Source organism: Vipera berus (genome assembly GCF_964194415.1).
Source record: "Vipera berus genome assembly, chromosome: 1".
Taxonomy (NCBI): domain Eukaryota; kingdom Metazoa; phylum Chordata; class Lepidosauria; order Squamata; family Viperidae; genus Vipera; species Vipera berus.
In genome coordinates this window covers 150,976,736-151,000,706 of record NC_138202.1, presented here as the reverse complement: position 1 = coordinate 151,000,706, position 23,971 = coordinate 150,976,736, and the positions used below count along the sequence as shown (strand labels likewise).

Genomic DNA, 23,971 nt, shown 5'->3' with positions numbered 1-23,971 from the left:
TATTTTCCAAAGCATCAGAAGGCAATAATAAATGGAAACTGATCAAGAAGAAAAGCAGCCTAGAACTAAGGACTTGTGAAAACAACTAGTCAGTGAAAAGGCTTGCCTTCAGAAGTTGTGGGTGCTCCATCACTGGAGGCTTTTAAGAGGAGATTGGATATTCCATTGTCTGGAATGGTATAGGTCTCCTGCTTGAGCAGGGGGTTGGGCTAGAAGACCTCTAAGATCTCTTCCAACTCTGTTATCGTTTGAGAGAAGCACTGCCAACCTCTCCCCCTCCCCTCATCCCTTCCTGGGCGCAGAGAGACAGACGGAGGGAAGGAAGCAGGAAAGAAAGAGATGGGAAAGAGAAGGAGGGAGGCAAGGAAGGAGGGAGGGGGACAAAAAGGAAAAGAAGGAGAGGGGAATGGGAGGGAGGGAGGGAGGAGATTGGAATGAGAGGGTGGGTCTGAGGGAAGTCCTGCCTTAGCACGGCCACCAGCAGCCCTGCTGCCTTTTTGCCAACCCCTGGTGGTCTCCCATCCTACTGTTACAAAGCCAGGTCTCCTCGCATGGAGAGGGTGTGCACCCACCATGAGCAACCTGGCCAAGGAGAGTGAGCACAGCAGCAGCAGCCTTGAGGAAGAGGTAAGTGCAGCTGGCCACCCACCTGGGGAAGTGGGGCTGGGCTAGGATGGGCTGCGGGGTCTGGTGCCGTGGAAGCTTGAGTGCCAGGCTGGGCACTTAACTTCTGCTGCCCAGGGCTCCAGGCAGCCCATGCCACCATCTGAGGGCTCCACTCCCACAGCCTGAGAGACAGTGAGGCTCCTCCAGTGGACCATGCCCTGGCGCTCTCCCCAGTCTCACCCCTCTCCATAGGAGACCCTCAGATCCAGCCAGTCCTGCCCAGGTGCCCCTGACGCGAGTGACGTCGAGCTGGCCATGCCCATCCACTAGGCCACGGGTCGGCAACCCACGGCTCCGGAGCCGCATGCGGCTCTTTGAGCCGTCTCCTGCGGCTCCCAGCCGCCTGGTGCGCTCGCACCTCTTCGAACGGGCAGTGGTGCGCGCGCACCTGTCCAAATGGAGAGTGGCACCGCCCGTTCCGAGGTGCGCGCGCACCTTTCCGAAGGGCGGAGGTGCGTGCACACCTCTCCAAGCCGCCGCCGTCCCGTCCGGAGACCTGCCGCATTCACGGCAGCTGTGCAAACGGGATGGCGGCGGTTTGGAGAGTGCGCGCGCACCTCTCCCAAGCCGCCGCCGTCCGGAGACCTGCCGACGTTTGGGGAGGTTTGGGGAGGTGCACGCCGGGGAAAAGGCCGGGAGAGGAGGGGGTCCGGGCTGGGGGGGAGGGATGGGGGAGAAGGAGGCTTCCCGGGCTAGGGGGGGAAAGCAGAAGCGAGGGATCAGGACTCCTCCCGCTTGGCTGCTGCCGCCGCCACCGCTCCTACAGCCGCCGCTGCCTGCTCTCTCGGCTGGTTGCTTTCCACTTCTCTCCCCTGCCCTGCCTCCCGCCTGCCCTCCTTCCTGCCTTCCTCCCCTCCGCCTCGCCTTCCCCGCTCCCACGTTTTCCCTCTCCCCGCCTCGGATTCGGGGTGATTCCCCGGGAGAGGGCGATGGGATTCCGGTGAGCTTTCAAGTCTTCTCGGCGGTCTCCGGCACGGTTCAGGAAGCGTTTCTGCACCGCCCGGCCGGAGCCTTTGCCTCCTTCCCTCCCCCAAGCAAGGCGTCCTTTTTCAAGTTGCAAAACCAAGCGGGGTGAAGCGGGCTGTCGGGAAAGACATTCAGGAGGGTCACCCTGGAGAGGAGAGGGAGCGGGAGCGGGAGAAGGAGGAGGAGGAGGAGGGAAAGGAGGAAGAGGAGGTGATCGACTCGCCCAACCCAGTCCGGGCCGGCCAGCTCTGTAACGTCCGAGCTCGCACCGTGGGCGGAGAGGCAGGAAGCCGAGAGGAAGACGACCGCCAGGAAGCTGCCTCTGCAGCCGCCGCCTCCTCCTCCTCCTCCACCTCTGTCTCTGCCGCTGCTAGGAAGGCTGCCGGTGCTGCGGCCGCCTCCGCCGCCGCCACTGCCTCCTCCGCCACCGGGGCCCGACCGGGGGTGTCGCCGCTGGATCGCGCTCGTCCCCGCCGCGAGTCTGGGAATGGAGGGAGGCTGGCGAGGAAGCGGCCGAGGCGCAGCTGCCGCTCAGGGCACGCGGGTGTCCGGGGGCCAGGTCCAAGGCAGCGCCGCGGAGTCAGCCATTCAGGAGAAAGCGGCAGCTTTGCAGACGGGCCACGGCAGCTTTCGCAACAAGTGGGGCCGCTGCCCATTCGCGCAGAGGTACGGAGACCTGCCGACGTTTGGGGAGGTTTGGGGAGGTGTGCGCGCACCTCTCGGAATGGGTAGCGGCCCCGCTTGTTGCGAAAGCTGCCGCGGCCCGTCTGCAAAGCTACCGCTTTCGGCAGCTTTGCAGATGGGCCGTCGCGCAACCGGGAACCGGTTCCATCACACATTAAAAAAAAGGCAACCGCGCGCGTCCACGCAAGAAACGTTTTTTGCGCATGCACGTGCATGGACGCACGCACGCGGCTCCCACTTTTTTTTATGTGTGATGGAACCGGTTCCCAGTGGCTCTTTTCCTTTTTCGGGTTGCCGACCCCTGCACTAGGCCATGCCCACCCATCCACTAGGCCACCCTCACCCCCACCCACCTGCCCCCCCGGGGGAAACCACAATACTCATGTGGCCCTCAATGAAATTGAGTTTGACAACCCCTGACTTAGCAGATATTAGTTTATTTGGTAATAAAACTTCTGCAAGAAAACAACCATGCTTAGAGAGCATCAATGATCCCTCATTTCAACCCTGTGCTACAAATATTCTCATCTATTGGTACATTTAAAATCAACCCAAACAATCATAAGACCTCTTCACTGAAAGTTATGAATCATAATCTACATATTATTCCACAGTGAGGATTGATAGGTAGATGTTCAACTTCCCAATAAAGGGCTGAAAGAGAATAACTGACCTAGCGTCTCCCAGTCCGATCCCCCTGCTCCCAGTCTAGCACCTTAGCCGTCACTGTATCTCAGAGAGACCCTAAATTGATAAATTTAACCACCAACTTAAATGTAAATTGTATTAGAGGAAATTATGTATACAGAAAAGGAGAAACCAAAGCAACACTAATTTTAAAAAAAAAGAACAAAAAGAAAGGAATCATAGTTTTTGAGATTTTGTTGCTTTCTTCTATAGAAAAGTCTTAATAATGTATTTACACAAATCATATGAAATTCAGAGAACATTAGAGAATATCTAGATCAAGAATAACTGAGGAGGGATATCATTTTTACAGATGCCATTAAATTCTGGAGGAGTTTTGAACATTCACAAAGAAAACTGCTGCATGCCATTTATGTATACGTTAACATAATCTATCCTAACTTCCAGTGGTTTACATCTATAAACTATAACCATATGAAACACATTTAAATCATACAAAACGACTTTGTAACATTGCAAAAAATACAGCCCAAAATAGCAACCCATAATAATAATTAAAATGACAGCCATGCCTCAATCTTTAAATTTCAGAACAATTCTGTTTTTACCAACTCCTGGTATGCGGCTACGGAAAATACTGACCCTGGTCAGAAGGGAAAGCTATTCCAAAACACAGGGGCATTTCACTTTTCACTCAGAAGGCTTGGAGAAAAATGGAAAGAAATTCTGTTCTGAATTAGCCCAAACTGCTGGATTTATTGAAAGGATTAGTCATGAATAATAGCTGGTTACTATGCACAATCTCAACGTATGTCTCCCATACATTCCCTTAATAAGCTATATACTTTGTTTCTGAAGGGATCCAGTGCATTTATTTGTAATTTACTTAGCAAATTAGCAGATGCTCAGTAATTTTTCTTTGCAGGACTGGAAGTGATTTTCAAATGAGTTTTGAGTGCATCCCATTTCATTTTGGAACTGCTAGTTTAAGTATGAAATGGGATGTTTTAACTGTAAATCCCTTACAAACTCATATTAAAATGAGCACTGCATTTTTATGGGGTTATTTTTTGTGTGTGTGTGTTCAAAATTATACCCAGCAGCAATTAAAATAAAACACTGGAGGAGAATTAGGTTTGACAGTCACTTTGAACAAATGAAACAATATTTCTATGATTATTTACGTGTTTATTATGTAGCAAGTGAGACATGTGTAAGTAATGGTGAATCAGAATGTTTGGTGGGCATCAATTTTTCACGCATTCAGTTGTATTAGAATATCTTTTAACATGTTTAAATTTTCATGTCAATGGTCCCTGATATAAGCTTATCCAAATGCAATTCTGAGCCAAAAACTGCATTTCATGATGTGTAGAAAAATATGTCCCACCAGCACATTAGTCCAGAAATGCAAATTAGACTAATTGACTTAAGGTCAATCAAGTTAATTTCTCACCATCCGAAAAACAGGTAGTGTTTCTTTTCCCTTACTGGGGAACCCAATTTTCACATATGATGATATACCATTATATCTCTAAGAAATGCTGTCTCTTGCCCAATCTCACTTTCTTCTACTTAGTCTCACCTTATGTACAGGCCCCTTACAATTTGACTTGAAATGCTTTTACGTGATTACTTATTAACTGACCGTGTCATTTTGCTTGCCAGAATCCAGAATGACATATACAGTACACTCAGACTAGTAAAAGAGCAGAAATGTAAAAGGCAATTTTTTCTTAGATTACTATATGTTCTCTCTAAAGCACCAAATTAAGCAAAGTATTGTAATATGGCAGTTCAGACATGAACATCTATCGTATTTCTTATAGGGATTTAAAATATTTTTTAATTAAAGTTACTTTATCATCAGATTATTAACACAGCCAGAGATAATTAAGTTGTTGGTTCATTTATTTATTTATTTCAGTCTGGAAGACTAGAGAGCTTACATTTTTTTAAAAGGCAAACTTTATATAACAATAAGATACCCTACAGCTTAACCAGCACTATGCTCCAAAGCTTGGGAGGACAGCTGTGATTTCAATGATTTTCTGAATGTCATCAGGGTGGAGCTGAATGACTCTCTGCGGAGTTGCTCTACCAACAGGCGGGTATCGAGACACAGAAGGCAACCTTCTTCAATCCCAACAGATGGCATAGTATTATTGAAGGGACCCAAAGCGCACCTATTCTGCTTGACCTCACTAAACTAGAAACAATTGGACATAAGCAAACTTAGCCATGGCCTATATTGTAAAGTGATTTATAGGTGATAGCTTAAATGGCACCTGGAAGCCAAGTAGTAACCAGTTCACCTCTGGGTCACATGGGCATGGTGTGGCATACCCTTCATTGTCTGCATCACTACTTTCTAGACAAGGTGTAGTTGCTTCATAGTTTTCAAGAATAGACCCACAAAAAATGCACTGCAATAGTCCCTTTGTAAGGTAGTTAGGGCCTGAAATGCCTCCTGATTCAAGAATGAACACAACTGTACATTACTGTACATCAGTGATGGGCCTGAGGGTGTCCTCTCTCCACCCTCAATCTGAGAAGAATCTGCATAGCCTCTGGACATATCTTCTTGATGACAAGGAGCTATTCACAATGAAAATAAATCACCTAATCATATATGAAAGGTATTAAAAACACTGGTCATACTTCCTGCTTTATGTGGAAATTCAAATTAAACAATCTGACAGAAAACTACAGGTAGTCCTTGCTTACCAATGGTAATTGGGACCAACGACTCTGTCACTAAGTGACACAGTCGTAAAGCACTACACCATGCTTCTACTTATGACAACTGCAGCAATCCCAGTTGCCTTTATTAGGCAAATCCCGAAAAGAATCAGTGTCCTATGATTTCCACTTGGAGACTCCTACTGACTTCCCCACTCACTTTGCTTGTTGAAAGTGTGCTGCGATGTCACAATTGCAAGCCAGTTGCCAAGTATTAAAATCATGATCATGTGACCACAGAGATGCTACAACAGCTGCAACTATGAGGACATCCAAGTCCTCTCCCTGTTCAATGCCATTATCCTCAAAGGTCACTGAAAAAGTAATTGTTCAGGGAGGACTATCTGCATCTAGCTTCTCTTTATGAACACATTGTGAAGAAATAATACATGTTTTCCCCAAAATAAGACCCAACCGGAAAATAAGCCCTAGCATGATTTTTCAGGAACGCTAATATAATCCCCACCCCAAAATAAGCCCCAGTTAAGATTGTCAGCCAGACATACACATTTAGTACCGTATTTTCCCAAACATAAGCCCTATAACTGGAAAATACCGTAGTTTCCGGCGTATAAGACTACTTTTTAACCCATGAAAATCTTCTCAAAAGTCAGGGGTCGTCTTATACGCCGGGTGCTGAAAATTTAGGGACAGGGCTGGCTGGAAAACCTGGAGCGGATCTCCCATTTAGTCTGCGCAGGGAAAGCGGGACCAATTGGAGAAGAAGCTGCAGTCTGTGATTTTTTACAGGCTAGGGTCTGGGCGTCTTTCCTTCTAAAGTTCAAGAGCAGCTGTAGGCAGGTGGGGAATGCAAGAGCAACTTGAAAGGCAGGTGGGGAATACCAGAGCAGCTGCTTAGCTCTAAGGAAACATTTGACTCAGGAACTGGGCGGGCTGGCTGGAAAACCTGGAGCGGATCTCCCATTTGGTCTTTTTTTTAAAAAAATCCCATTTATATCCTGCCCTTCTCCGAAGACTCAGGGTGGCTTACAATTTAAAGCACAAATCAATGTGCTTAGCAATAGCCTTCATTCTGTGTATATGCCTGTTTATTAGGGCTTTCACACACCCCAAACAGCATTATTACAAAGTCAGCTTATTGCCCCCAACAATCTGGGTCCTCATTTTACCTACCTTGGAAGGATGGAAAGCTGAGTCAACCTTGAGCCTGGTGGGATGCGAACCTGCACTAATTGCAGGCAGCTGGTTTTACTTAAGGCTCTGCGCAGGGAAAGCTTTAGAGTGAATTAGGAAAAGTGAAAAAGTGAATTAGGAAAATAGGGAATGGTTGCTGGAATTGGGTATGTGTAGTTTAACGAAGAGAAGGGTGAGGGGTGACATGATAGCAGGGATCCAATATCTCAGGGGCTGCCACAAGGAAGAGGGAGCCAAGCTATTCTCCAAAGCACCTGAAAGCAGGACAAGAAGCAATGGATGGAAACTAGTCAAGGAGAGAAGCAACCTAGAACTAAGGAGAAACTTCCTGACAGTTAGAACAATTAACCAGTGGAACAATTAACCAGTGGAACCTGTCTCCAGAAGTGGTGAATGCTCCAACACTGGAAGTTTTTAAGAAGAGACTGAACAGCCATTTGTGTGAAATGGTATAGGGTTTCCTGCCTTAGCAGGGGGGTGGACTAGATGACCTCCAAGGTCCCCTACTACTTCTTCTTCTTCTTCTTATTATTATTATTATTATTATTATTATTATTATTATTATTATTATTATTATTATTATTATTTATTATAGTTTAATCCACTTGCACTGTTTTATGTTTACATGTTTGATGACAAACAGCCTTATGTTTATAAGTGACAGTTTTCCTACTAAGCACCTGCATGTCATAAGCATTTGAATTAAAATTACCATATTAAAATCAAATCTGATGTTTTTTAATTTTTATTTGGTGTGCGTTGGAAGAGGGGTAGTCTTATACGGCGAGTATAGCCCAAACCCTATAATTTAACAGGAAATGTAGGGGGTCGTCTTATACGCCCAGTCGCCTTATACGCCGGAAAATACAGTAAGCTTATAGGCACAGGTAATTTCTCTAAGAATTGATTCCACTATTCAACTGTTACTACTGAGAAAGTTCTTCTAACCTACAATCAGAATTGGCCCTCATGTAATATTTGAATAGTTTGATCAGAAATGTTTTCAATATCTTTTCTGTGAGATTCTTTCAGGGATGTGCAAAACATTGCTAACTGAACCACCTTAAATTCAAAACAGCGCATTTTGAGATCAAAACAGTTCCAAAATGTTTGCAGTCAATTTCACAGTTGAAACAAGCTATTTACAACTCAAAATGAGGCATTTCGACTCTGAAATAGTTCACATTCAAAACATTTTGCACACACTCCTTTCAAATATTTCAAAATGTTTAATTATAATAATAATAAGCATTTTTCCATAGTCACCAAAGTTGAATCTCATTTGATGGCATATTTTTTGTCCACTACTAGTCTTCTCTTCTTAAAGCTATCTATTCCCAATTCTTTCAAATGCCATGTACATGCCACCAGTCCTTCACTAAACCTGTTCCAATTTGTCAGAAACTAGTGTCCAGAGCTGGATACAATACTTGAGAGTTGGAGTCTTACCAACACGGTGTAAAATGAAATTATTACTTCCTGTAATTTGGAAACAATGCTTCTGTGGATGCACTGGCAATTATGTCAAATTATTGTTTTATGTTCATTTTGCAACCAATCATTATTCCAAGATCTTTTTCATTAATACTATTAATAAACCAAATGGGGTATTGTAGGGACCAGTCCTTGACTCCATCTTATATGATATCTCCACATATCAAAACTTTAGACTACTAAGGGAGACAATCTGTTGGTTGGGTTTATTAACCATACTGTTAATACCCAGCTTTACGTCTTGACCCCTGGCCAATGTGAATTGTAGTGGAAATCCCAATGCCTATAAGCAATCAAACCCACATGGGAGAAACAAACTGGGACTGAACTTCAATACATCAGAGTTGATGTTTGTATAGAATCCCTATGGATCCATGGAGGTACCATCCCCTGCTGTGAACAAGGTTACACGTCCTCTGAAAAAATGTTGGTGTGCAATCTTGGTGTTCTCCTGGATTCAAAGTTCCTGCTGGCACAGCAAGTAGAAGCCACAGCTAGGAAAGCAACCAGGTAGTTTTGGCAGGTCAACTAGCCTTACTTCATTTTTTTAAAAAAAGTGCAAATTTTTAAAATACCAAATATTTTAAATCTCCATTTAGTATATTTAAAAACATGCTAATTTGCATGTCATTTTACTTCAAAAAACAATGCCAACATAGTAAGCATTTATTAAACAGATAATTGGAGAAAGCACCAGTTTTGTTTAGCATAGGTTCCTAATAAGAGATTGAGTAAATTCAGTCCACTGACATTCAATTTGTATAAGTTTTGATACATGTCCTCACTGAATGACTATTAATAAATAAGTTTTTTTTTTTTTTAATCCCATTTATATCCTGCCCTTCTCCGAAGACTCAGGGCGGCTTACAATTTAAGCACAAACCAATGTGCTTAGCAATAGCCTTCATTCTATGTATATGCCTGCTTATTAGGGCTTTCGCCCCCCCAAGCGGCATTATTACAAAGTCAGCTTATTGCCCCTAACAATCTGGGTCCTCATTTTACCTACCTCAGAAGGAAGTTCAAGGAATCATTCTAATCTACTCAAGGAGCAATCCATTATTTTAATGTTTTAGTCATGTCAAGGTATTACTTAAAACACAGCATGACAGTTCTGTAATAAGACCAGCAATTCTTAATAATAATGCATCAAATTATTTTACTAGCATATAAAAATATGTAAAGGTAATGCCAGTTTGTAACTAGAAAGATTCCTAATGCAATGCAGTTAAATTCACTCTTCATCAGCTTCTTGTAAATTAGTAATACTCTATGAGAAAGCCAGAAGATAATCTATGCTAGCAAATGATTTTATTGGCTTATATTAAATAAATTTCTTTCGACTGAAAAATGGTAAAAAATTAATAACAATCACATTTTTTTTCACCCCTGAAATTTATTGCTCTGCCCATGAGAATGACAGAAGTTTGCCTTTTCTACTGTATGCATTGGATTGCTATTCAAGATAAAACTTTTCTATGAAAATGTGGATACTCTAGGGTACACTGTTGAACTGGGAAATATTGAGCAACTACAGTTGTATTTTTATTGTTTGAGATTTTCCATTAAAAGAAAAAGGTAACTAAGCAACCAAGCTTCCTCTAAATAAAGCAACATCTCTGCTAAGCACATTACCAAGCATCAAACCAATACAGGTTAAATATATATTAAATTTGAAAATAAAAATAAATTCCATATAATTAAAATTCTTTGCCTTACCATATTTCCCTGAAAAGATGAACAAATATAGCAAGGAAAACAATCATCAAATAACAAAAAAACGTAAGATAATACATCTAATAATTTGGTGACCCCGACTCTTGGGGAGTTTATCTCTTTCAAGTACTAGTCCTCTGAATGGCATGATTAATGTTGTGAAACACATGTACAGACAGAAGATATTTGTAGTTTGTAGTTACTATCCATATGTACTATATGCTGAATGAATGAATGAATGAATGAATGAATGAATGAATGAATGAATGAATATCCATAGTGACTGGGGAGTAAATTCACCAAACTTAATATTTACTTTTAAATAAAAATACTTCGTATTTTTTAATTCAAAGAAAAGTCAAGGCTTCAGGCAAATGCTATATGATTCAAATATATCAATTTTATATGCTTTACAACAGAGGTCCCCAACCTTTTGGGCACCAGGAATCGGTTACATGGACAGAGATTTTTCCACGGACCAGAGGGGGCGTGGTTTTGTGTGCTGCCTGCATCCTGTGGATGGGCTTTCCTTGTTTGTGCAGCCCAGTACCTGGCATGCCGCGGCCCAGTAGTGGTCCACGGACCGGGGGTTGGGGACCCCAGCTTTACAACATAAGGACTAACCTCTCCTAGCCTGTTTTTAATGGTTTTCATAGAAGTAACTGAACTTTTTATGTTAAAAGTTTTCTGCACAAGGAATGCAGAAATTGTGGTTTTTTAAAAATACAAATATAATGCAGCAAAATGAAAGTTAATAGTTACACATCATATAGAGATATTTCCATGGCCACCATAGTTTATCTTCTCCTTCAGTCTCCAATTCAGAGGTTTTATTTGCAAAGTGGCAGCTCTGAGCTACCCAAACAACACAAGGTCAAAGCTGGTTAGCATTTGGATGGAACTGGGAAGTTTAAAAAGAAAAGGCAAAAAAAACCATCCTGGAAGAAAACGGTGGCAAACTTCCTCATTGTCAGTTCAACTTGTCAGATAGTATCAGTTAGAGCCAGGGAGATAAAAGATACTCTTGGAAGTCAGGGTTTTATTAGTTTTCATTTTTTTAAAAAAAATACTAGGGATTTTCTTTTTTTTCATTTTGAACATACTGTATCTTCCTATTTTTCTTCTTCCTTGTAGCTAGCACCTAGGACCTTTAGGGTGCAGTATGGGGTTAATGGGGCCCTGACTAACAGGATTCACACAAATAAAGGGATAAGGCAAGGGTGTATCCTGGCCTCATTATTATTTAATTTATACATCAATGACTTGCCAGGTTTAATGAAGGATACCATGGTTCACATGCCGATGATCCTAAATACTTACTGTAACAGCTTGCTTTATGCTGATATGATTTTATTATCATACTCACAAGTAGGATTACATAGGCTATTAAGAAGATTCAGCTCTTATTGCCAGGATAACTCTCTAATCATTAGCAAATCTAAATCAAAAATAATGGTGTTTGGAAGAAACCATCAGAGACATAAGTGGCAATTAGATGGTGAACCAATTGTACAGGTTAACACCTTCGTATATTTGGGCGTAACTTTTTCCAAGATTGGATCTTGGGCCTGCCATCATCAACAGAGTACATTCAGAGCAAAAGCCCGTTTGAATTTACTGCTCAAACTAAAGAACCATAGTTACCCAGGGTCCCTAGCCCCATTAATCAAGGTTTATAAGGCTAAGGTTACCACAATGCTGTTCTATGGAGCAGAAATTTGGGGTCTTTACTCAACCACAGTCCTAGAACAAACACAGTCCCAGCATTTGAGATGTATTTTGGGTGTAGATCCAAGAACATCTGCTGCAGCAGCTGAATTGGGAATTCAAACAATTCATGCATTATCTAAAATTAGAGCTTATAACTACTGGTGCAAAGTTAATGACATGGAGACTGATAGACTCCCCAAGTTATGCCTACTAGAGCAAATAAAACTACAATCACAAATCTCCTGGATCACCAAACTAATAAATGTTGTAAGAAGCTGTGGCCTTCCTGTCTCTTGCGTAACAGGAGAACAATCCAAAAAAAGAGTTGCCCAAAGAATTAAGGATATAGAAGCACAAACTGATAGAGCTATCCTTTGTAAGGTGGGTAACTTGAAATGGCTGAGTAAATACAAGCGTACTTTGTTATTTGAAGTTACAACTCCCAAAACATCTTAGGGAGATATTTACGCAAGTGAGATTTGAACAGCTTGACACAATGGTCAGATATGGGAGGTTTCACGCTATACCCTATAATGAGCGTCTCTGCATTTGCGGAGGGCAGAGGTAGAAGACTTGGCTCACATCCTATTTGACTGTTGCCTGTATAAGAGGGTGAGAGACAGGTATCTTGGTCTATATACCAAACGAATGACCCATTGGGATCCCCATATCAAAACAACTTACCTTGTGTCCGGCCAGAACTTGAAAATAACATTTAACGTAGCACAGTACTTAAACAAAATGGTTCGGCTGAGATCTGCATATGTGGGACTGATTGGGGTAGATTGCAAGGGTGACTCCGAAATATAATTTTATCATATTTTATCTATATCTTAAATTATTGTACACTATTACAATTTCATTTTAGATTGTATTTTATTACCATTTCATTTTAAATTGTATTTTATTCTAATTCCATTTTAAATTGTATTTTATCAAATTCCATTTTAAATTGCTTTTATCAAATTTCAGTAACAATTTGTTGCTGGAACTTTGCACTTTGATATGGACCAAGGGCTAATCAATAAAGACTTTAAAGACTTTATCTAGGACCATTACATGCCGGAGCCTGGGATCTTTCAGATGCCTGTGCTTTGGACTGCCTACTAACACGCATGTCTAATTTAATAACACGTCTAGTTTAATGAAAAGGAGTAGGGGTGACATTATAGCAATGTTCCAGTATTTGAGGTGTTGCCACAAAGAAGAGGGGAATCAACCTATTCTCCAAAGCACCTGAAGGCAGGACAAGAAGCAATGGGTGGAAACTAATCAAAGAGAGAAGCAACCTGGAACTAAGGAGAAGTTTCTTGACAGAACAATTAATCAGTGAAACAACTTGCCTCCAGAAGGTATGGCTGCTCCAACACTGGAGGTTTGGACAATCATTTGTCTGAAATGGTTTTCCTGCTTGAGCAGGGGGTTGGACTAGAAGACCTCCAAGGTCCCTTCCAACTCTTATTCTGTTATACTTGCCATAGCATGGGCTTTAGGAAGCTTCTCACCTGAATCACTTATAATTGGCTAGCTCCCCAGGCTATTATGATTTGCCAGTGCTTTGGGACACTTGAAGAGAATATAGCTATTGTGTTTCTCAGATACCCATCTGCCTTTTCTAGGCATTACTACTGACCTCTCTGGGTGTCTTTCAGCTCTTTAAAAAAAACAATGTTTTTTTTGCTCTTTCTCCTTCTTTAACTGCCGTCCATACTTTTCTGCTGAACCCTTTTAAAAGCATATTTTAAAGTTTATTTTGAAAAAAATAATATGGATGCTTCCTAAAGAAAAAAGGGGAAGAAGGGATACCTAATTGCCATTCACCCTTCCTTTTCTAAGTGCCAAGAAAACTATAAGGCTCTGTTCATGAAACTGCCAGGAATATAGCTTGATGTGAAGGAAAATTTACCTTTTTCAGTAAGGTCCATTTTACCAAGAGATGAATGTAATTTGATACAAACCTTTGACGGCCCAGAAATGTTAATGTGCTGGTAATATCATATCATTAGTGAAATACGTCACTGTCATTTTTAAGTATCTGAGATTTAATTAAAATTTTCTCAAGCACTGATCTAGGGATCACTGATTATGAAGCCCATGAAGGAAGTACCTTTAAAAAGTGTTGAAGCCAACAAACCTGGGGAATATGTTTCAGCTCTTTTAATTTATACTTTTAATAACCAGAAACCAATCATCAAAATTCTTTATATACTCAGATTTCAGAAGATTTAGTGTGCAAGCATAGGGCGAGTAGACTACATTAAAAGGAAATTGTGATGAAATGTTGTTCTGATTCCTAGGAGGGAAGGAAGGCATTCCCCCTCTCCTGGGAATCCAGACATTCCACCACAGAAAGACAATTCAACAATAAGTAATTATGAAATGTGTCACTTCCTGGTTGTAGAGACTCAAGAGCACTTTGCTATAGGAAAGTGTGCCAAGCAAAAACAGTACATTTCTATATCACCAGCAGGAATTTAATACGTGCACCACATTTACGTGTTAGCTATTGGATGATCATAGAAGTAGGGGTAAAAGGTCAATACTACATTTCAGTTAAACATTCTGCTTAGTCGGCATCTTGACAAATGCAAGTACAAACTCAAAATATCAGACTTTCAGATCAGAGATTGTAGCTGACTGGTTACAAAAAATTCAAAAGGTTCTAAATCAGGAATGATTAGGTGATCTGCCATCATCAGTAATCAACTTTAGAATAATCCAGTGTTCATGAATGAGCATATATACTATTTTCCTAAAGAGGCAAGCAACTACTGCAGATCCAATATCAAGTTATTTTTTAATTCATATTTAAAACTGGAATAATTTTTGTCCCCCCAGAGCCCAAATTTTCATAAAATATTTTAACATTAGTACTTAACTACAGTCAATAAAACCTTGAGTTTCTATTAATGATAAAAATCTTTGGAATATTTTAAAAGGAAAAGGATTGGCAGCCCTATATCTACCATGCAAATTTTATTTTTTACTTCTATTCTACCACTACATTATTCTGTCCACTAAAATATAGTACCTATTTTACTATAGATGGCACAATCCAAAAATGTTACCACTGATGTATAATAGTTTTTTCTGATGATGTTTGACTATGTTTTGGAAAAAAAAGTATAGTTCTGCTTTAAATCTAACTTTGCTACTAGCTGAATTCTTGTTTTTTATTTGCCATATAATTAAAACACAGACATAACCTCACTATATCATTAAACCTAGACCATATATCTGCTCCAAGACGAACAAAGCAACTTTTGAAAACACCTATTAAACAATGATTAAAAGAAAGAAAAACCTAATGTATTTTCTAAACCTATACACAGTACTTTTGTCAACTTTAGAAAAATCCACCTGGTTCAAAATGCTGCAAGGTTATTCTTGTGCAGCCAAAGAAAGAAACATGGGGCGCATTTCATTACCACTGCAGAGTACCCAATTGCAGGCAGCCAAGCAACAAAGCTGATGTAAGGAAGACAAGCAGAACAAGCTTGACTCTAATTAAATGGCATGGGCTAGTGTTTTTTCTGATTCAAGTCAAGAATTTTCAAAGGTTATCTTTATTCCATTACATTCTTCAGTAGATTTACTCTTCGCTGTATTTCATAGTCTCCCAACCTTTTTTAATATAACACTAAGATCTCTAAGAGTCCTTGTATTTCAAGTAAAACCAATAATTCCGAGGGAGTTAAATGGTTAAGAAATAGGAAATATAAGCAAATAAACAATTTCCTTTTGCATAAAAGTAAAAAAAAATAAGGTAAAGGTTTGTATTGGTAATATGGATGAAAAATAGAAGAATTGTTTGTGCAGGCCGATTTCTGGCATGTTGCGGCCCGGTACCGGTCCAAGGACTGCGGGTTGGGTACCTCTGTTCCAGAAGACTGTGAATACCTGGTTCTTCCCCCATTCAGCTAGGATGGACTTGAACTTGTGGGGGGAGGGGGAGAGGTTTAGTTCTACTGGTTGCTATGTTGCCTTCATAGGAAAGGTATTGGTTTTGCTGTGAATTGTGAATTGTCTAGGATTACTATGTGAGATTGATGGCCATATAGATTCTTTAAATAAATACATTTGGAATTTCACATTCTGTGAAGAACTCTCTGGATCTATCAAGCTTGGGCTTTCGCAAAGAGTATTATTTTATATAGATGGGGGAAAAATACACTCCTGATATTAAGGTATAGATTGAGGATAAATGTTCTATACTAATTTTTGTAGTATTTTTGTATTCTAAAATGAGAAGAGGGAGTAATATGTTGCTATATGATCTACGCTTAAGTTCAAGAATTACTTTTATATGAACATTATATGGATCCTTTTTTCCCTCTTTGTCTTCATTGTTCCCCCTTTGGTTTTAGTTTATTTTCCCATCAGCCGGGAAGACTTATGGAAAATCACAATAAAATTTACCCCATGCTATAATCTAAGATAAAATACTGATGGTACGTAACTCCATTAATAACTGCAAAAATAAATAAAATGAAAATGTCTGAAGCGCCATTATACAAAATGAATATTTTATCATATGATGTAGTCGTATAAAAAAATCTTAAAAGTACTGGAAAGAAGTACAAGCATTTATTCAAAATATTTTAAAAACAAAGTTTGAATTGAAACCTTAAGTTTTTTTCTAACTGATTTAGAACAAATGAATTAAAATTATATCAATTTATTAAGAAACCTTTGGATCAGGATTGGAAAAGTTATTACTGACTTTTCTATCCTCATTTCTGATTTCATATTTCTTTTTCCTATCTACACCTACCTTTGAAATAGTGACGAATAGTAGTAAATATTCTTTCCAGTTTTATAAACTTCTAATTATTTCTTAAGATGGCATAATTAACTTATTTCTATACATTTAATTTTAAATTTTATGATTAAAATGTTTTAGTTTATCTTAGTCCTTGAAATGTACGGTGTTGTACTTTTGTTGTACTATCACAGATTATTCTTTTATTTTTTTATTATTTTATTTTTTATTTTAATTCCATTTATATCCCGCCCTTCTCCGAAGACTCAGGGCGGCTCACAAGCTTAGAAGTAGCCTTCATTCTATGTATATGCCTTCTTATTAGGGCTTTCACACACACCCCAAGCGGCATTAAAGAATGTATAAATGCATGTACCTATATATCATTTTAAAACCCAAATCATTGTCCGTTTTTAGCAACACCCTTTCTACAATTTTCTGATGATGGAACCCCCCGGTTACTTCAGAGTTGCTCCCAGGTCTCCTTTATAATTTCAGTAGGTGGCAGCACCTGGCTAGACTCAAAAGCAAAGCTGGGTTTGGCCTGGTCAGTACTTGGGTCAGATGTCCATAAATCAATCTGAAGATTTTTCTTCTTGCATTTCTTTTCTTGCATCACCTTAGAATTCCACTTGATTTGTTCCCGCTATATTTTTCACTTCACCATACTATATTAATCTGTAATCAAATTAAACGTATCAAAAATGTCAAGCTGTCACTAAGCATATATCAAATGGGGTAATCCACTGAACAGGAAATGTTGCTATTATTATTGCAGTTAAGGAGGAGCCCATGTCAATAGATAATTATTGCATTACTTTTAGGTATTGACTTCGAGGTGCCCTGAAAATTCTAAAACACAAACATTCAAATCTAAATCTAGATACAAAATTTAGTTATAGATCTCTGCATTCTTCCTGTCAGCTACTTTGCATTTTCCAATTAGCCTAACCATAAATGTCTTAGAATAGATGCTCAAATTCTCAGATACCCTCTCCCCTCCTCCTCCATAATTCTCATTATAGCATCTAACTACCAGTCCATAGACTAATCTCTCCTATTCTCTTCTTATTTTACAGGCCTTTCCCCATTCCATTTAGTCCTCCCCTTTTTCTCTCTATTTCTGTCACTTCTCATCCTATATCTATTTTTCATTGAGTTTGGTGGCAACTGCACACATTTTAGCTTTCACTCTTCAGGCTAGTTATAACAGACTGACAAAAAGACATGAATGATACAATTCTTTGAAAAAAAGGAAGAGCAAGAGCAAAATAATGCTCTACAATCCCAACTGGATAGCCTCTCCTGACATTTAAGTGAATAGATAGTTGAAGTACAATCAACATACCCTAACCAATGTATCTTGGCAGATTTTTCTTTTTTTAATTTTTAGAGGTACACAAAAATCTCTTGTGATGAATAATAAAAACTGACTGAGAAACTGCTTGGATTATTAAGCCTTTATTATTATATCTTCTATGACGATATTATTCCCCAGGATAAAAAGAATTGTTTGCTATATTACAGGTCACTACAACTATTTCCCAAGAATGTATTTTACCTTTTAGTACAGAAACATTCTTACTGGATTGTTCATACAGTACAAATCTTATTTTCAAAACATTTTGCTCAAGCATTCTGGGGGAAATTCTATTTCACATGAACAGGAATTCACAAGTGTTACTCTAAATGTAATATTTAAATAAAGAGAGCAATTTTAAAAATGAAACATAAAATTAAATATATTCTGTACTTGGGAACGTCATTGATGATCCTACAAAAAGGATCTGAGACTATCTTTTTGTCACAAGGATTTTAGAAGGAAAAAGGAAGGAGGATTTGATGCTACCTTAATGCCAAAATAAACTGGTTGGAGTAACTAATGTGTATAGGGAGGTTTGAGAACTCTTAGGATGTTACAAGATATACAGAGTTCTATATGACCTTTGCAGGTTCCATAATTGCTGTAACCTTACCAGAGGATGGTTAAAGAGAAAATCAAATCATCTGGGAAAGGGGATAGCCGATACATACATTTAATAGTGCAGTACAATGACTTACTACTATGTTAAATGCTTTTCCACCCTCAGCTAATTTCCCAGCTATAGAATATTTTTCATCTGATTGCACATGTTAAATTGCAATCGTTCAGTTCAAGTACTCTTGTTCCTGGGGTAATATTAGAGCAGACTACTACATATAGGCCACCTTGAGCTGAGAAATGACAACATATGGATGCAACATTTTTATAATTTATAAAAATATTTGGGTACTTAAAGATCTTAGTAATCACTGCAGTTGAAAAAGCTTCAAGGTTCTAAATTCTTTTTTTAAATGTATTTTTATCTCCTTTTAGTAATGCTTAGTCTTTAGCAGACAGGAAGAATATATTGCTTGCCAAATCTTTTGCTTTCCTTTACTAATTCTATATAACTATTATAAACATCCATTTAAAAGTGCTGGCACTTGTGATCCTTCCTCAGAAGACAAACATATCAATTATAAAACCTTACATGTGAAAGAAGAATCCAGAATATACTGTTAACAAAACATATTGCTCTATTCCGATTATCACCATGTATTGAGCAAAGCAAGCTATACCTCTAAATATTTTGCAACATTTATTTTCAATAAGTTATCCATAAATGCTATTTTTAGCATATTACACCGTGAACCTTTTAAAGCTTAAAAATATAATCATCAAAATAACTGCAATACCTGCTGAGGTGCAGATCATCCTGTCTAACTTTTCTGAGTAGATACCTTTTAATTAAATGTAATAGCCAATTCACTATGTCCTATTTACAAAAACTGCCCCAAACATGTCAGAACAGCAGCCTATATGATATGCTCTGGGACTTGCTTTGGCAGCTACTGCTATAGTTTCTTCATTACTGAAGCATTGTAATTATTTCCTTTCATCTGCCAGGCTTTTTTTTTAAAGACAAACAGAAAAAGTCTACTTTTAGACCGTGTCCAGACACGTAGATGATTCCCCTTTACCTACAGCTAAACTATTCTGCTTCAAACTTTTCAACATGTTTTTATCTCCTCCAACCTAAGATATTGACCCAAGCACCCCCATCCAAATATCAAATTAACTGGTGTTGGCAGCTCAAATAGATGAACAGTCTCAACCCACAGAATTATTAGATGCAAATCTGGGAAAAGATATGTTGACAATTGTTCTGTCCCACTGCCCTTCAATGTAAATTTCAAATGATAATTGACACGCCCAGTAATTTAGCTGAACCAAACAATTCTTTCTGGCCCATCATTAGGAAAACACAGTTTCTCTATTGGTTAATGAGTATTATAAGAGGTGGGGGTACTTGCAGCTCAGTATTAACAAGAAGAGGTTCCAATACTCTCTAAGCATTCCACAAAGATACCATCAGATTAATTTTCTGACACCGGCATTTAATATAAAAAAGTTATAAAACATTCCTTAGCACAACGCAGATTTAATATTTCCCTCATTCCACACTCTCTCAGAATCTCCCAGTTTTCCCAGCACTTAGTTTCCAAAGCTCTGCTTCAAAACATGTAAAAGAATGCTTCAGCACTAACCTGGATTATATTAGAATAAAACTTGACATGTTTGAAAAGGAGGAGTTAAGCAAGCTGTACCCTTGGTAATGGGGATAGGCCACAGCAATCATTCTTGCCTTCAAAAGCAGTCTTCAAGTAGAGCATTGTGACTAGAATCTAACCTGATCCTACGTAATGCATGTAGTACAGATAATGCTCCCACACATTCTCTGCAGCAGTCAAGCAGAGATGCTGGCTGCTATATAGATGGTCCGGTGACCTTTGAAAGCTTGGACACAAGGAACCGATCTATTGCAGCTGGCTTTCAAGGCATTCCTCACATTCCTGCTCTATCTAAAAGCTCCAGGAACAAACAAGAGTCCCCCCCACAACCAATTAAACTCACAGGCACACACCTGCCTCTTAATCTGTCCAGAGCACCAACAGCTTGCATCCACACACACACAGCTGTGTTCTATACTCCTCAAATATGTAGCCAGAGCTAGGTTGGCCCCTTGCTCTTTTTGTCTTCTCCCTACAGAGCAATTGCAGAGGGGCAGTAGTTGAGGTCTACTGAGAGAAGACACGCTAAAAGCTCTCCATGGATTTGCTCCCCCAACCGGGTTGCAAGTAGCTCTAACAAGCAAATGAGAGAAAATGCAAGACTGGACAAGGTTGAGTGAGGAGAGGCTCAGCAGGTTAAGAGAGAAGGAATCAGAGGGCCAAAAGGGGGGGGAAACTTGCTAATAGGGAATCAAGAGGACTGGAATCAGCCCTTTTAAGAAGGAAAAAGACTAAAGAAGCAGAAAATTTCTACAGTGGCAACCTGGGAGAAGACAGATGAAGGAAGGAGCAGAGCTTGTGACCATTTAAGAGACATACAAATAGGAGGGGGGGGGGACACACTGAAAGGGTTTATGTAGTAACATGGTAGGTTTAAGAAATGGGAAAAAAACTAGAGAAGAAACTAACCGAATGCAACATTTGTAAGATAAAGAGTGAACATTTTCACAGAAATAATATATTCATTTTAATTCAAGGACAAAGCTAAAAAGGGGAGCAATGCATTTAAAATACTGTTCACTGGGTGAAGGACACTGGGTAAGCCTCGCTTAAAGAGAAGGGACAGAAAGCTTTAGAAGAGAGAATAATACTATATAAAAATGTAGACTTATTAAGGAAGCAGCTTTTGACGATTCTGAGGGAACCAGCGCGTTGAAGAGGAAAGATAGAAAAGGCTAAGTAAAATGGCTAAGTAAAAGCTAGGAGAAAGGTATTTTATTTAACACAGGCACCCAAATATGCAAGGGCAAAGGAGACCAGGAATAAAGGCTGGGAAATCTGCATAAAAGCAAGCTGATAAATCAAAAAGGGAGACTATTTAGGTGGAGCCCCTTTCCAGAAAGAAACGAGAGAGGGAAAAGACAGAAATACAAATATTTTAAGAGTGTAAAGCAGATTTTTTTCTTCTTTTATACCACACAAGCAAAAAGATCCTGAGAGGATGCCTACTGTATGAGGGAGGAATTTTTTTTTTTTAAAAGGGGGGGGGACCCTAAACGGCAACCGCGAGAGGGACTTCACAGAGAAGGCAGGCACAGGCGAGCCAGGAAAAAGGTGGTGACTAAAGGAAAAAAAGAAGTGATGTGCTTATTAGAGGAGGCACTATTATTGGAGTTAGGCAAGTTTCTTTAAAAAGTGGCGGGGGGGGACAGAGATCTGAGAGAGGCAGAGTAAGGCGGGAAGGCAAAGTTAGCAGGAGACGAGAGGAGCGAGCTAATAATCCATCGAAGCAGGAGGAAGCGGAGGGGCAGGTAGGCAAGGAAAAGCGGCGGGGACCGGACGAGGAAGGCAGGATAAAAAAAAAATAAATAAGCGCCGAATTCCACCTCCTCAGCGGGAATCTCCGGCAGGCCGTTTTCCCTCCGTGCCCCGCTTTGCACTTCGCCCACCGCAGCTCTCGGGTGCGGAGCTCTCGGCTCTTCTCCCCGCTTCTCCGGGAGAGAAGCCGGGAAGGGGGTCAAACTCACCGCGTAGACTCGAGCCAGGAGCCCCTCCCCCGCCGGCGCTGGGTCTTCGTGGGCGCGGAGGGGCCGCGGCCACCCCGCCGGGAAGGGCCCTACCCCGGGGTGTCCATGCTAGTGAGACTAACGTGCCACCGCCGAGCAGCACAAATTCTCCCTCCACCTCCCTCGCGGGCTCTCCTCCCGCTTCTTCCCGCCCCTCGCGCCCCCGCTTCCCCTCCTTAGACGTCAACAAGGCGCCCTGCCCTATGCCTGGCTCAGATTGGCGGAGCCCGGCTCAGTCAAATCCCGATTGGCCGCGGCCTCGTGTTAAACTGGCCAATGGCTCCCGCACCTGCGGTTGCCAAGGTTACCGATGCTGTGAAGAGACCGGCCGAGGGCTAGGGAGCTGCAGTTCCTTCAGGCGAGGCGGGGTATTTGCGTCTTTCGGGGGTGGGGGGGGTGGGGTGTCGTGTGTTTGTATGTACGTACGTACGTGTGTATGCGAGGGATACCAGGAAGGACTAATGTGTGGAAAGAGTTGGAATGGAGGAACAGGCAAAATGGCTTATACGGTATAGGGAGGGAGAATTCTAGAAGCACTGGGGAGAAAAACTTGATTTAGCGCATCTGTGTCCTAAGTTAAACCCCACTGGTTTTAGTGAGATTGGCTTTTTAGAAATAATGCCAGCGGAATTACACTGTTATCTTTTTATTTTTATCTTTCTCTTGTTTGCTCATGCATAAAACATTCTAGCTTCCAGAAATGTGTTTTTTTTAAAACCTAGTCACATTCCCTGTTTATTATAGGGCAATAAACTTAGTTTTCTGGGGTTCCCTTAATTACTGAAATTTGTATGGCTGCTTTTCAACAAATGTGCAATGAATGTTTACTGCAACAACTTCATCACTTTTTATTCTTAGTTGGCGATATCCTAATAAAACGGCTTTGCCATCTTAGATTTGAACCTTTTAATATATATTGAAATTAGTTTAATTACTGTTGTGGAGTTAAAAGATGTTATTTTCAATACATGTATTACAAGATAAATATATGGATGCAATAAATTATTCTTTATCTGGGTACTGACTCTTAAAAAGCATATTCCTGAAACATTCTGTTGCATGTGGATCAACTCTCAAGTGCAGATTTTGAGCATATTGAATCTTTTATTTCTAACTATATTGCAATTATTGCTAAAAGCTAATTATTAAGTGGGTAGCTGTATGTAACAGTTACAGTGTATGTGTGAAAGATAATTGCATATGTGAGTACTTAACAGGTCATCTAAGATGGAACAGTATTTCACATGGTGCTTGCTAATAAGAGATCTTCAGCTTATAAGAGTATTAGCGTGTGATAGGACAATTCATGATTAAACTAGCACTGCACTTCTACTCCTTAATTTTCCTGATAATTACGAAGCAAGATTTTAAATGTTTCTGAATGTGTGGTGTTGCAGCTGTTTTTCATACATTATATACTGCTCAAAAAAATAAAGGGAACACAAGATAAGACATCCTACTATTAAATGCAGTACATTGTGTTGTTTAGGTGTTCCCTTTATTTTTTTGAGCAGTATATTTATACCCATTCTGAGATCAATAAACTTTCATAAGTTTTTTTTAAACCAACATGGGGAGGGGTTGCTTGTGTAAAAATGAGTAAGAATGAGAACAACACTATGTGTTTATACCAAAAGTTTGACTTGGCATTTCTGCCCTTCCTTTGCACATAGTAATTATTTAATTTATTTATATGCCACTGCAATATGATTCTTGTCAGCTTCCATGCAGTAAAATTTAAAGAATCCCTAGTGTGATCAAAAGATAACATAATAAAAGCCAAAACGTAAAATCAATAATAAATGTGAAAACAAAAGGAAAGAAATAA

General features: G+C 40.1%; 1 protein-coding gene across 2 annotated transcripts in view; it reads right to left on the bottom strand.

Annotated features, from left to right (window-relative positions):
* The window catches only part of PKP4 (plakophilin 4), a 203,360-nt gene extending 181,070 nt beyond the window's left edge, over positions 1-22,290 (bottom strand). The window contains exon 1 of one of the 2 annotated variants that reach the window (XM_081312603.1): positions 22,105-22,290. The gene's annotated coding sequence lies outside the window, so the exon portion shown is untranslated. The remainder of the gene's footprint in view (positions 1-22,104) is intronic. The other variant, XM_081312604.1, reaches the window with a different exon arrangement.
* Between the last annotated feature and the right edge of the window lie 1,681 nt (positions 22,291-23,971).